Raw genomic sequence first — 14,997 nt, 5'->3', positions numbered from 1 at the left:
TCGAACCTACTATCTCCCGAATACTGGATACTGACCGCACTTAAGCGACTGCAGCTATCGAGCTCGGTACCATCATATTCTAGGAGAGGGTAAATCTGTCATGCAAACATACATTCCTACTGTACGGTAGAGTAAGGTTAATTTTCTTTTTACACACACCACATAGGAAAATGAACTTAACGAATATTGTTCCGATGGACTGCATATCAATATGTGGCGGGGAGGCGTGACCAGTCTTAAGGGAAATAATGGATAGGAAAAGCATTATCACGTACACGTTTTTAGCATAGCAGCGAGGATTTAAATTAATATAGACTTGCCCTGCAGTGCACTGTACAAAGAGACGTGAGATTATGTTGAGGTGATTCTGACGTAAATCAGATGAACCAGGAAAGTAAACTTAAAACAACAACAAAAATATCCTCCTTTGGTAAGTAGTTAAATGATTCGCGATAATGATTGAGTAGAACAGAAACCTTGTAAGATGCAGTAGCAATTCTGAAACGAACGGTTGTAAGACAGGCAAAGCATTAATGGTAATGGTGTGACATCATAAATGTGCCAGATTCCTGAATCCCTGCCAGGAATAATAATAGCAGGTAGAGGTGGAGTGTTGCAGTGATTGCGAGGATACTTACTAATGGTCTTACTGTCTCCTGTTTACACACCACTTCTTAAACATGGCACTCATGAATAATAATGAATCTGTTATGGACTGAACTTGGAACATGTGCATCGACATGAGTAAGGTCTATCATAGAATTTACCTGCAGAGAGTGACGAAGAAACATACTAATGAATCTCACCGAATGTCAACTTAGCCATGAATGGAATAATTTAACACTTACTTGTTTCTAAAATTAAGAGCCTCCGTGGCTCAGGTGGCAGCGGGTCGGACTCTCATCGCTCGGTTCCATGGTTCAAATCCTGGTCATTCCATGTGAGAGTTGTGCTGGGCAAAGCGGAGGATGGACAGGTTTTTCTCCGAGTACTCCGGTTTCCCTGTCATGTTTCATTCTAGTGACATTCTCCAACATAATTTCATATAGTCTGCCAGCCATTAATCATTGCCCTAGAGGAGTACGACAGGTTTCGGCAGCCGGAATAGTTCCTATCCTAGCCACTAGATGGGGCTTCGTTCAATTCCTGACCCGGTCGAATGAATGGAAATTGGCTAAGAACTTTCACTTGTTTCTAAAATTTGAAAAAAAACATCGAAATAATCTTCGAAACTAAATGAACCGACTGCTGACTTTTGAAGCGTATATGCATCGCGGAATATTAAACATCACATGGCCTTCGGTGTTGTCTGTGAATGTAGTTGTAACTGAAATCGAGGATGGTCGACGGGGGATTCTAACACACCTGCCTCTCGAGTACAGATCCAGCAGCAATTACTGACCGTGCCGTGACGTCCTGAGCTAACCTGTTCGGTAACGTGGAGGTACTATATCGAACTGGAAAATTACGCTAAGTATTAACCTTCCTAAACAAACTTCGCCAGCCGACACAATTCCTATCCTCGCAGCTAAATGGGGCCTCATTCATTCCATTCCTGACATTAATAAAAAGTAGGAAAGTAGCCTATTTCGGGTACATTTTTCGAAATGATTTAGTTCTGACAACTTCCTTGTTTACGCCCATCACGCTTTGACTCAACACTGAGGTCCACGTGGAGTCTGTCATTTACGAGGCAAGCATGCTATTGGTCAACAGACGAGTCGCCGCACAGATAGCGGTATTTGAGCCATCTTCTATCGGTCAACAGTTGACTTACCCTGCGCATAGCCGTATATGAGTCATCTGTTATTGGTCAACAGTCGAGTTACCCTGCAGAGAGGCGTATATGTGTCATTTGTTACTGGTCAACATTCGAGTTACCCCACAACCAGCTGTTATGAATCATCCGTTTTTAGTCAACAGTAAGCCGTATTTGAGTTATCTGTTATTGAACAACAGTCGAGTTACCCCTCAGGCAGCTGTATGAGTCATCTGCTATTGGTCAACAGTCGAGCCGGTGGGTGGTCCTCCTTAAAGTTTGAGTCACCGGTCTTTAAAGGGCAATTTGTAAAAACTATACCAAAAAATCTATGAAAGGGAAATGTGGACTGGGCGAAGAATAATATCCTGGACTTGGAGTCTCGACAGCTGTTGGAAATCAACAATACAGCAACCTTGAAGCAGAAAATGCAAAACAGGAACAAATATTCCAATCTTCCGTTAGGAGCCAGCACCAGAAGAAGAAAAACTTTGTCTTCCTAATCCTCTCATTCCATGACACAACATGGTTTCTGAAACGCATATAGATTGACAGGAGGCGTTCTTTAATTACAAAAATCTTTAAACAGCTCCCAGTACAGTATGAATGACTTTTCCTCCATCCATTAAGAACCGACATCCCCTTCTGTTTCGTTTCATTTACAGTCAGCTAATTGAGTTCAATACACCTTACACGGGGGAAATGACAGTAATTACCGTTATTTCTGAGTGGTTTTGAAGTTCACTAATTTACTCGCTGACTTGCATTTGCTCCCCCAACTCAAACTGCAGGAACACTAACAACTTTTAAATGCATAAGATGAGGTTGACGAAGAGGTAAGAGAAAAGTACAACAAAAACTGTTGACAAAAAGTGATCAATCATTTCCCTATTCATAGTGAGACGGACAGGGACAGAAGAAAACTGAGGGGGGTACATCCCCTACAAGATATTATATTCTCTAATAGCAGACAAGGCCATTAGCGATGTTTACCTCATGAGTTTCGTGTAGGGTGACAATACGAATTATCGCTATTAGCTTTAAGTACTGATGATAGCAGGGGAGACCTCCCACGTCAAAATGTCTCCTTACAAAATCTGCCAACGAAATACAAGTTTGAGATTATAGGAATTAATGGTTTATGTTTCAGTGAGATTCACTTCGACTAAGTGCACCCCGGTTTCAAATCAATGTTACCCTAATTGTAAAGTGAGCGATCTGCACCAGGTTCTTCCAAACAGAAGCTTCCAATGCTAATAATATTTTGTTGGGGATTCGAAATTGCTAGGCAGTTGATTTTGAATTTCATTACAACTACCTTTTTTTCTTCAAATGTTGATGATGATGATGCTTGTTGTTTAAAGGGGCCTAACATCGAAGGTCATCGGCCCCCATCGCAAAATGTACACACTTTTGAATGCTCCTTGCTGTCATAAGATTTTTTAAAAATATTTCATTCTCAACTGAACAGGGGCGTAGCTATGGGGGAGGGTTACTGAAGATTAGAAACCCCCACTATGGAATTAAAAAAAAAAGAAAATTAACAGAAACTGACAATAAACATTAAACTAAATAAACATTCACGGACATAATTGTGGAACCAACTGATCTGTAATTCACTTATATCAGCGTCCTTATAATGACAAGTCATGTACGCACCTTCATCGTGTTCTACCATCATTTTGTAACTATAAAAAGACACCATTGGCCGATCCTGGCTACGCTAATGCAACTGAATATCCAAGATATTATGCTATGCACACAACGGAGACGAACGAGAAGTCGAATCGGAATTTTCGGTGGTTACCTAAAAACGGGGATGTTCAATCACACTGAAAATTTAACAATTATTGTTTCTAAAATTTTTTTAAAATATCTAAAAATTCTTCGAAACTACCGAACTGACTGCAGACTTTTGAAACGTATATGTATCACAGAAAATTGAAAAGCTCATGGCTACACTGAAAATCGAGATAGAAACATCCAAAGTAAATAATAATAATAATAATAATAATAATAATAATAATAATAATAATAATAATAATTCGCTTTACGTCCCTCTTTTACGGTTTGCGGACACGCCGGGGTGCCGGAAGTTACTCCCGCAGGAGTTCTTTTATGTGCCAGTAATTCTACCGACACGAGGCTTACGTATTTGAGCACCTTCAAATACCAGCGGACTGAGCCAACAAGAGACCTGCCACTTTGGGGTCAGAAGGCCATCTCCTCAGCCATCTGAGCTACTCAGCCCAGGTCCAAAGTAAATAGTGGTAATAATAAAAGATGCATTCTGACAGTTCTTGGAGGCAGGTCCGCTTACTGCCTGCCGGGGTGGGAAGAAGGGGGTAGGGGATATGGTTGCCATGGAAACGTGGGTGGACCCACTGCGGTTGTCACGGACATAAGTCTGCTAGGCGGCTCGTGTTCCTTGGACTTGCCAAACTTCTCACTTCTGATTACGTACAACAGAACACAACGCACAAGTGAGCCGAAATTGAAGGGAAGGAGATAAGATTGCGGGAATGTGGCAACACCGTGCAATGCTCCTCCATCCAGCTCTGTCAAAACGCCTATTTTAATATTACGGGCATAGAAACGGACAAGTTCGGAAAATGAAGTGACCAAAATGCCACTAGTGCCTTTTTCGAAAATTTGCGGCTAACTGAATACAGGAAATGACCAGATCTAACCACATAGTGGCTAAATTGGCGACTCTGATGCTAACCGCTAGAGCAGGGCCTCTCAAACGCCGAAACTCTCACGCGTGCAGAGCGAGGTGCATAGGCTCTGTGCACTGTGCATCGGTCCCCCTCGGCAGAACTCGGCTTGACTCGGATGGTGTCGTGTGCTGAGAGCGACGAAGCGTTTGGTGGTAGACGACGTGTTTATCAGTGAAATGGATAAGCGCACGACAACAACATAATAATGGAGCAACCTGTTTCAAAGAAAGCAAAGACTGCCGAAAGTCCATTTCAATCGAACTGGGAACTTTCGTATTTTTTTGTCTGTCGTGACGATAAAGCCAAATGCTTAATCTGTGGGACGATAATTACGTGCGTAAGAAAATCGTCTACTGAAAGACACTACAACAGACTACATTCGGAAAATTATTGTGAAATCATAGGAGACGACAGAGAGAAAGAATTAAGGAAGTTGAAACATCTTGAAGAAGAGCATTCTATATCCACAAATGAGGTTTGTTCCAGTACTGTAGCATTTTCAGTTTGGTTACGGGTTCTGCATTTTTTAAATTATGTTTACATTCCTCTCAAACATGTATCTGTATTTCTAATTCACTTCTTTAATATATCTAATTTAGGGCGAGGAAGATGAAGGGTGTAGTGACACTGCTCTTAGAGCTAGTTATAAAGTTGCTTAACGGCTAGCAAGAGCTGGGAAGCCGTATATGGAAGGGCCACTAATAAAGAGTATTTTGTTGGACGTAGTAGAGACAATGAACCCTACATTAGCTCCAGCATACAGCAGAATACCACTGTCCAGTATGACAATAACTCGACGAATCAGCGACACTGCAGGGAATTTGCGTGAAAAATTGGCAGCCAAAACTCAAGACTTCTTAGCGTATTCCATTGCACTTAATGATTCAACGGATATTAGCGACACATCCCAGTTAGCCATTTATTTACGTGGCGTAGACGACGACCTGCATGTAACGGAAGAGCTCCTAGATATGATTTCAATGAAGGACACTACTACAGGTGCGGATATTTTAGACGCGGTCGAAATGGCAGCTGAAGGAATAGGACTCACTTGGGAAAAGCTATGTTCCGTGACAACAGAAGGGGCGCCAGCAATGCGCGGTAAAGTAAAAGGGGTCACTGGTTTACTGCGGAAAAAGCTTAATATGCCGAATTTGCCATCCATTCATTGTTTTGCTCACCAAGAGGCTCTTGTGAACAAGTTATCGGTCTTCAAGACGTGATGAAAGTAGTTGCGCGTATCGTGAACTATATTCGTTCTCACGGGCTCACTCATCGCCAATTCAAAGAATTTTTGGTTTCACTTGAGGAAGAGTATCCCGATATCCCCTACCATACAGAGGTTCGATGGTTAAGCAAGGGAAAGGTGATTTTACGATTTTTTCGAATACGCCACGCTGTTGCTGAGTTTTTGGTGGAAAAAGGACGTCCAGAGCCACTTTTACATGACCCTGAATGGGCAGCTGACTTAGGAATTTTAGCAGATATTATGGCTCTTCTAAATGATCTAAGTCTGAAACTCCAAAAAGAAAATCATCTAATCAACTACATGGTCAGCAAGATTAAGGCTTTCCAACAGAAACTTCAACTCCTCAAACACAACCTTTCGGAAAAAAATACGGAACACTTCCCTGAGCTAGGTAAGCGATATAAATAAATACTCTAGGTTTTACAAAGTGGTTTACTCAAAACGTTACTATGGTTCTGTTTGACAGCATCTGTGCGGGAAGGAGCACACTTTGAAGTACGTCGAGGTGCTACAATCCCTTGAAAACGAGTTTAGCGACCGATTCCAGGTAAAGTACCGGTATACCGTCAACTGTAAAAAAAGTAGATGATTTTAAGTGTACAAGCATAACATGCAATTAGAAAACATTCTTCCACAATACCTCTTTATGTAAATATGTCCCTTTTGGTACTCCAAAGTAATTTCATATATTAAAAACATAACTTTTATTTTTAAAAATTGTGTTTCTCGTTACAGGATATTACTGACCAGCAGCCAATGCTTGATGTCTTTGTAAAGCCCTTTTCGGTAGCAGTTAAAAGGGTATCTCCTGATTTGCAATTTGAATTAATAGATTTGCAAAACGATGATCGTCAAAAAGATCTGTTTTTCCATACAAAGACTTTGCCCGAATTCTACCAGAATTTGTCGAAAGAAGATTTTCCTAAGCTACATCGAGAAGCAGCTAAGATTATTTCTATGTTTGGTTCCACATGTATATGTGAAAGATTTTTTCCTGTTTTGACTTGTACGAAAACTAGATTGCGTGCTAGTATTTCTGATTGTAATTTAAAGAACGCTCTCAGAATTGCTGTCAGCCGATCCCTTATTCCAGACATTACTGGTATAATTGCAAGGAAAAAGGAAAAGGAAAAGAAGAGCTAGAGAAGGACACTACTCAAACCAAACGTAATCTACATTATAAGCCGACAAATATCCAGCACGCCGTGCACCACCTGTAAAGTTGTTTAGTACCCTGGTCCAGCGCCTTTCGGAAATGGGACCCTCGAACTAAACTGAAAAGAAGAGGTTTCTTTAATAACACTGGTAACCTCGTCCCATACAACTGAGCGTCTTCGCTCACCACGCGTAAATATTTCGCAGTGGGGGAGAAACAGCAGTGAAGGTGAGGAACGCGGAGACAGGCCGAACGGGTGAGGAAGGTGTAGGGAAAGAGGAGTGGGGGGTCTGCACTCCGGTCAACCAAGCGAAGTCGTCTTTTGCACCGTGCACAGTGCATGCACCACGCGCATGCACCCTGAGAGGCCCTGCGCTAGAGTGAGGAGGTGGTCGAAATTGAAGTCGCTCTGATACAGGTGAAAAGAGTACGTGATCAGCAAGTTTTATGTCAGTAGAAGAGTAGCTGCTTTAAGGGAAATAAATTACTGACAACTCGGAACTAGGACATTTTTAACGGGTTAGTATGTTTTACTAGCAACTAAATTTAAAACACAGGTTCACCAGCATTTGAGTTTTCTTTCTATTCGACACAGTTTTTACTCTCGAACATCAGCGCGTCAAACTCCTGTTATTCACACGGTCCAGTGTCGTTCCAGAACACTTCAATAGCCGTTTGACGGACGCAAGGTAAATAGGTAAAAATAAATAACATTGTTAACGTTGACAATGGAAAACTCATTTTGTTGAGTTTATTAAAAAATCCCCTCTTCTTTCTTTCTTAATCCGTTTACTCTCCAGGTTTGGTTTTTCCCTCAGACTCAGCGAGGGATCCCATCTCTACTGCCTCAAGGGCAGTGTCCTGGAGTGTGATATTTTGGGTCGGGGGATACAAGTGGAAGGGAGGGCCAGTACTTTTCCCAGGCTGCCTCACCTGCTATGCTGAACAGGGGCCATGTAGGGGGGATGGGGAGATTGGAAAGGATAGACAAGGAAGAGGGAAGGAAGCGCCCTTGGCCTTATGTTAGGTACCATCCCGGCATTTGCATGAGGAAAAGTGGGAAACCGCGGAAAACCATTTCGAGGATGGCTGAAGTGAGAAATGAACCCCCCTCTACTTAGCTAATCTCCCGAGGCTTAGTAGATCCCGTTCTAGCCCTCGTACCACTTTTCAAATTTCGTGGCAAAGCCGGGAATCGAACCCGGGCCTCCGCGGGTTGCAGCTTATCACACTAACCACTACACCACAGGGGCGGAAAAAAAAATCTCACAGGCAGAAACTATCAGAAATGGCAAATCCTATACTGTCCTCTGTACTTCTTTTGCTTTTCTAAGTACCGGGCGAGTTGGCCGTGCGCGTCGAGGCACGCGGCTGTGAGCTTGCATCCGGGAGATAGTAAGTTCGAATCCCACTATCGGCAGCCCTGAAGATGGTTTTCCGTGGTTTCCCATTTTCACACCAGGCAAATGCTGGGGCAGTACCTTAATTAAGGCCACGGCCACTTCCTTCCAACTCCTAGGCCTTTCCTATCCCATCGTCGCCATAAGACCTATCTGTGTCGGTGCGACGTAAAGCCCCTAGCTTTTCTAAGTACCATATTACAGAAATAAACTGAGATTATTTTTATAAACAAGGGGTCCTGGATTTAAATCTTGAATTTTATTAATGTAATGGGTTTGGAAATAAATAGTAGGCCTTTTTAGTTATAGCGAATACAACTAATGACAAACTCGTTCGGCACCTGTTATTTTCCTCTAATATAGAATCGAGTACTACTTCGATCACCTCCTTACGCTAGCAGTTAGCATTATAAGCTGCTGTTTGGGAAAAGCTGGTGTAGATTACTTATTCTATCACGAGTGGGATGATTAGATCTGAAATGAGAGCACTGTGAATCCTTCCGAGGACACCTGATGACATGCCATACGTTATACGAAAATTCAGAGTGATCGGAAACAACGTGAACCGGGTTTGTGAGTGTTAGAGGGTTGGCCATACTGATAAATAATTGGAAAAATATAATTAGATAAATCACGCTGTTGTCATTTTATCAGCTGCTGAATGAAATCAGATCGCTTCGCTGAAACGAAATTTCGTATGGCTTTTAGTGCCGGGAGTGTCGAAGGACATGTTCGGCTCCACAGATAAAGGTCTTTTGATTTGACACCCGTAGGGGACCTGCGCGTCGTGATGAGGATGAAATGATGATGAAGACTACACATAAACCCTGTCCTCGTGCCAAGGAAATTAACCAATCTTCTTACCCTACAGCTTTTCCTACACGTGTGGCGTCGCGGGTGCGGACTGCGTCGAACACGTGGATTTGACCCTGTTTTACGGCCAGATGCCCTGCCTGCCGCCAACCCTATGTGGAGGGATGTAATCACTATTGCGTGTTTCTGTGGTGCTTGGTAGTGTAGTGCACTGTGTGAATTTGAAGAGGAGAGTGTTGGGAACAGACACAAACACCCAGTCCCCGAGCCAGAAGAATTAATCAGAAGCGATTAAAATCCCCGACCTGGCCGGGAACCGAACCCGGGACCCTCTGAACGGAAGGCCAGTACGCTGACCATTCAGCCAACGAGTCGGATCAAGGAAATTAACCTATGATAGTTAAAATTCCCGACCTTGCCGGGAATCGAACCCGAGACCCTTGTCGCCAAAGGCCAGGACACTAACCATTTAGTCAAGGAGCCCGACATCGCTTCTCTGGGAACTTGAGATGGGCTACGAGAGGCGATGTTGCTAAATCTGCACGTGACTTATGACCGGCTTGAGAGCGTCAATAGGAGAAATAAAATTCACCAGGGGAGGGACTTGAACAAGAACCTCCCTGCTGATAGGCTTTGCGCATAGCAGCCACACTACGGTGGCATTGGCTGAAACCCACCGTGTGTTAATGTATGGTGCTCAGTTCTCGGCATGACTCTCAAGCCACGTACAGATTTAACAGCACCGCCCGTACAGCCAAATTGAATTCGCCCGCCAAGCGATCTGATTGGCTAACATCAGCAGCTGATAAAAATGCAACGGCGCGAGATATCGACATAATTTTTTCAAATTACTTATTAGTATGACCAATGCTGTAACGCTCATATACACAAGAACCTCGTTTATCCGGATTAAGTGGGACCGGAACTGATACGGATGATCGAAAATCCGGTTAATCCGAAAAAATAAAAAAAACAAATACAGTACATGTTATTAACATAAGTTGTACAGTAATACCTTTTTTAATTGTACAAAAATATGAGAACTATTTTCTTACATTTACGACTGTTTCATGCTTTTTCTGTTTTATATTATTTTGTATAGCGTCTGCGCGCAGCACGATCACGAAGACGTTTTACTAACATCAGTTCTGCCGGTGTAGTTTCAGTCTGGGATTCTAAACAGGCCATCAGTTTGTCCAGCTTCATTGTTGCCTCTCCATGAATCGTTGTTTCATCTGATGGAGCGCCGATTTAATTTTCAAATTCACCATCACTCTCCTCATCACCTGCCGAGGAACAAAAGGCAATAATTTATTCGTCTGTAATTATGCTGTAGTCTGAATTACAGTAATTTTTAACCAGTCATTTACGTCGTTCACATCCTGGGACGCGTGTAGATGTTTCAAGGAACTCTGAAGAGTCTACGGTTTTCCATTCTCAATTCCAGGCGAATGCCGGAACGGTACCTTTGATAGACCGCGGCCGACTTACTTCCAATTCCTGTCCTTAACTCTCCTTGGCGGAAAAGACATTCAAGAAGAATCGCCCTCGTAAAAGAAATACTGTACAAATAAGCATAAATGTTTATTATTTTCGAGCCGGATAAACCGGAGGTACGGATTAATGAGGGCCGGATAAACGAGGTTCTTGAGTACTCGTTTTATGTTGTTTCCGACAATCCTGTATCTTGACTGGCAAACGAACACTTGTATCAATTGTGAAGAACACGTTAGGTTAACCATCGAGTTCTCAATCTAAGAAATCAGCCTTTGGCTGGAAATCTCAAGAGTTGATGAGACCTTTGGCTTTACTTTTTGTATCGATTTCCTTTGGATTCCCTTTTTGCTACTCTTTACTCGTTTTGCAAGCCTAATGATCTTAAACTAACTCCTGCTGACTTTATGGCCGGTAAATGATGATACTGGACGCAATCAGCGATAGTTCACAAGCCATCAGTAGCAGCCAGTGTGGTTTCCCTAACAGCCTGCGTTAATACAAACTATCCACAGCCGTCGACATAGGAGCCATTCGCAGCTTGCACAATATAATGCGACACATCGATAATTGCTAGCTGAAATTGCCTTTGAACGTAAACACCTCGTTTATAGTGCACTCGACGATTTTCATACGCTGTTTAAACATGTTACCCATCACTGAAATATGAACAAATGAAGTTTGATCCGGCGTCACATGGCGTGCTGGAATATACATCAGCATGAATATGCACCACCAGAATTCACTATGTGATTTCATGCGAAAAGCAACAACCGTAACATATGGCAATAATTTTTTTGTGATTTCAAATCATCGCATGCACGGCAATGTTAACAGAGGCATAAACCAGAGCAAAAACGTCCAGTACTGAGGAAAAAGGCAACGTTCATTTACCCATGGATTCTAAAGTTAGCTGCACACATTACAATATTGGTTGAAGTGATAAATCTCTAGGGAAGGATTCCACAACCGATTACTTTATAAAATAACAATTTTTAACCCCTTTACTGAGTAAAACCTATCTTCGTCTGTTCAGAGTTAACTGCTTATGGGTATACAAAATTATCACGTTCCCTATACTTCACTCTTAGTCAGAGTGATTTTTATACAGTCAAACTGCATAAAAAATTAGTTTAATTCAAGTAGGGCCTATGTTATATTATTCTGTATTTTGTGAAAAGGTTGCGAAGCTGAGATTACTGTGTTTCCTTCCGAAAAAACTACTGCGTCGTAATCGAAACGGAGAACGAAACCACTTAGGATTGAATTATTCCCAGTGTTTCAAATAATAATAATAATAATAATAATAATAATAATAATAATAATAATAATAATAATAATAATAATGTCCGCCTCTGTGGTGAGTGGTTAGCGTGATTAGCTGCCACACCCGGAGTCCCGGGTTGGATTCCCGGCTTTGCCACGAAATGTGAAAAGTGGTACGAAGACTGGAACGGGGTCCACTCCGCTTCGGGAGGTCAACTGAGTAAGACGTGGGTGCGATTCCCACTTCGGCCATCCTGGAAGTGGTTTTCCGTGGTTTCCCACTTCTCCAGCCAAATGCCGGGCTGGTACCTAACTTAAGGCCACGGCCGCTTCCTTCCCTTTTCCTTGTCTATTCCTTCCAATTTTCCAATCTCCCACAAGGCGCCTGTTCAACCTAGCAAGTGAGGCCGCCTGAGCGAGGTACTGGTCCTCCTTCCCAGACTCAACGTCTTACGTTCCAGGACACTGCTCTTGAGGCGGTAGAGGTGGAATTCCTCGCTGAGTCCGAGGAAAAAACCAACATTAGAGGGTAAACAGATTAAGAAAGAAGGAATAATAATTCATCGATTTCAAGGGCAGAAAGAGCAACATCAATAATCAAAGATTTTGGCGGGTGGAATGTCTTGCAGAACCCAACGAGTTTTCGAGGTGTCGAAGTACTGTGGGTTCGAACATTCCCTTCTTTCCACGATCAATATCGTCAGGTTGACTCGCAGAGGATTCGAAGTGGACGGTTGGATCGAAATATACCCGACAATGTTGTCTGTGTAGGCAATCGTATCGACCCATTATCTGCCAAGCCATGGATCTCTTCATGGACGGTGAATTCGTTACTTCTGAGGGCCTGGGCTAGTAATATTCTGTACACTGAGCATTTTCATATTGCACTCTTGCTTCTATCTGACCCAAATACACCGTAATTTGAATATTTCTGAGCACTGAAAAAGCTAAATATTCAATGTTTTCATTCATTAGAGCATATTAAAGTATTTAACAAGCGATTTATTGCAGTTTTCTCCAATTTTGCTTGCAATCGCTTTTGCACATGTTTCCCAATTTCCTATTCCGAAATTAGTGTTGACTCTCGCTTTCAGGAAAATGCACTGAAAATACGTTTCCAGACTCCAACACAAAGAACAACTCTTTCCCTTTCAGGTAGTGATTAACTTCTGTTTGCAAAGTCCTCGTCCAAGAATATGAATAAAAAGGTACTTTCTCGGACACACAAAGAATTTTTAACATACATCTTGATGAAGCATGATAAAGCTCAACTTTTGAGGAAATGACCACTCAAATACTCGTGGTTTAATACACAGATCAAAGAGATGACTCCATTACAGGCCTGCTTGTTAAATGCAGACAACAGAATATGAACATGAAATACCTTACACCGATGTCTGACTCCATGGCTGAATGGTTATCGCACTGGCCTTTGGTTACAAGGGTCCCGAGTTCGATTCCGGGAAGGGTCGATAATGTTAACCATAAATGGTTAATTTCGCTGGCACGGGGACTGGGTGTATGTGTTGTCTTCATCATCATTTTATCCTCATCACGACGCGCAGGTCGCCTACGGGAGTCAAATCAAAAGACCTGCATCTGGCGAGCCGAATTTGTCCTCGGACACTCCCGGTACTAAAAGCCATTTCATTTTTTACCTTACACCGATGCATTTTGCTAACTGCCAAAGAAATTAGTGTCCATGAATATTAGTACTTCTGTACAACATACAGAAGTAACACAATTGGCCGGTCCATCATAAAATATGGGGTTATTCTGAGGAATTCCGTTTGTTTACTGTTCATAGTTGGTAGAACTGACGACAATACGAGTATTAATACTGTATTTTTTAAATGTTATAACAATGTCATGTGGCTATTTCTTTTTTTTTTTTTGCTAGTTGCTTTACGTCGCACCGACACAGATAGGTCTTATGGCGACGATGGGACAGGGCAGGGCTAGGAATGGGAAGGAAGCGGCCGTGGCCTTTGCCTGGCATGAAAATGGGAAACCACGGAAAACCATTTTCAGGGCTGCCGACAGTGGGGTTCGAACCTACTATCTCCCGAATACTGGATACTGGCAGCACTTAAGCGACTGCAGCTATCGAGCCCTCCGACGAGCGTGGGCGGCATCTGCCATGTGTTATTGTGGTGGAGGATAGTTTTATGTGTGGTGTGTGAGTTGCAGGGATGTTGGGGACAGCACATACACCTATACCCCGAGCTACTAGAATTAACCAATAAAGGTTAGAATCCACGACCAGGCCGGTAATCGAACCCGGGACCCTCTGAACCGAAGGCTGACCATTCAGCCAACGAGTTGGACTTTCAAATGTTGAAAACATTTCTTAGTAGACAAAGTACGGGTTCCCACACTACGAAAAAAAAGTAAAATTAAGCAATTTCCTCAATTGTGCCGAGCGATGAAGGACTAGAGGACCCGTAACGGTTTCAAATTGTGATTCATGGGTAGATATATCAGACTAGAGAGCAAATTCCGACAATCTCTTCCGGCCTAAATGCTGTTCCTGGAAAACGGCCTAAAATCGCTTGTTTATTTACTCGGTTTCTTTTTTTATTCAAATCCCAGCCAAATTAATTTATAATTCTTTCTGTAACGTGTTCCTTGGTTCAAAACACTTTTCAATATTTTGGGAAAAATGTCCACACGATTGTAGTTATAAGGGCTTAAGTGAAACTCTGCATTGGCTCACATTAGCGCTCGTAGTGGTCGGAAAAGGCAAACTGCTAATCTAATCGTCCGGATAACGATGATTAAGAAACGGGATTCCAATTTTAGGAATGAATAAAGAATATATTCGCATACTTCATTATATCGTCGTTGCCGGGACAAAACCTCCTATGTGATAATAATTTTGGAGTTATACTGACCCGCAGCACACACATTATGAAAAGCGAGAATGCCTTGTCAACATTCACACAATATTGCACCTTAGATGACAGAACTTTACTGGCCAAAGTTCTAAGCTAAAATATTACACATAGGAGGTTTTGTCCCGGCAGCGACGATATTTCATTTACCTAAAATTCGTAGCTCATATCCCTAGGATATTTTCAACATTGAGTTGCTTCCTGAAGGGCTAGAAATGTGGATTTTAAATGTGCACGCTGTCGGAA

The 14,997-nt window shown here is 42.4% G+C and overlaps 1 protein-coding gene across 1 annotated transcript in view; it reads right to left on the bottom strand.

Moving 5' to 3' along the window:
• The window catches only part of LOC136856842 (roundabout homolog 2), a 535,367-nt gene that overhangs the window by 399,096 nt on the left and 121,274 nt on the right, over window positions 1–14,997 (bottom strand). The gene's annotated exons all lie outside the window — the stretch shown is intronic.

This window comes from Anabrus simplex, chromosome 1, assembly GCF_040414725.1.
Source record: "Anabrus simplex isolate iqAnaSimp1 chromosome 1, ASM4041472v1, whole genome shotgun sequence".
Lineage (NCBI taxonomy): Eukaryota > Metazoa > Arthropoda > Insecta > Orthoptera > Tettigoniidae > Anabrus > Anabrus simplex.
Note: the sequence above shows the minus strand (reverse complement) of the source record. Positions and strands in the feature narration are given on the sequence as shown.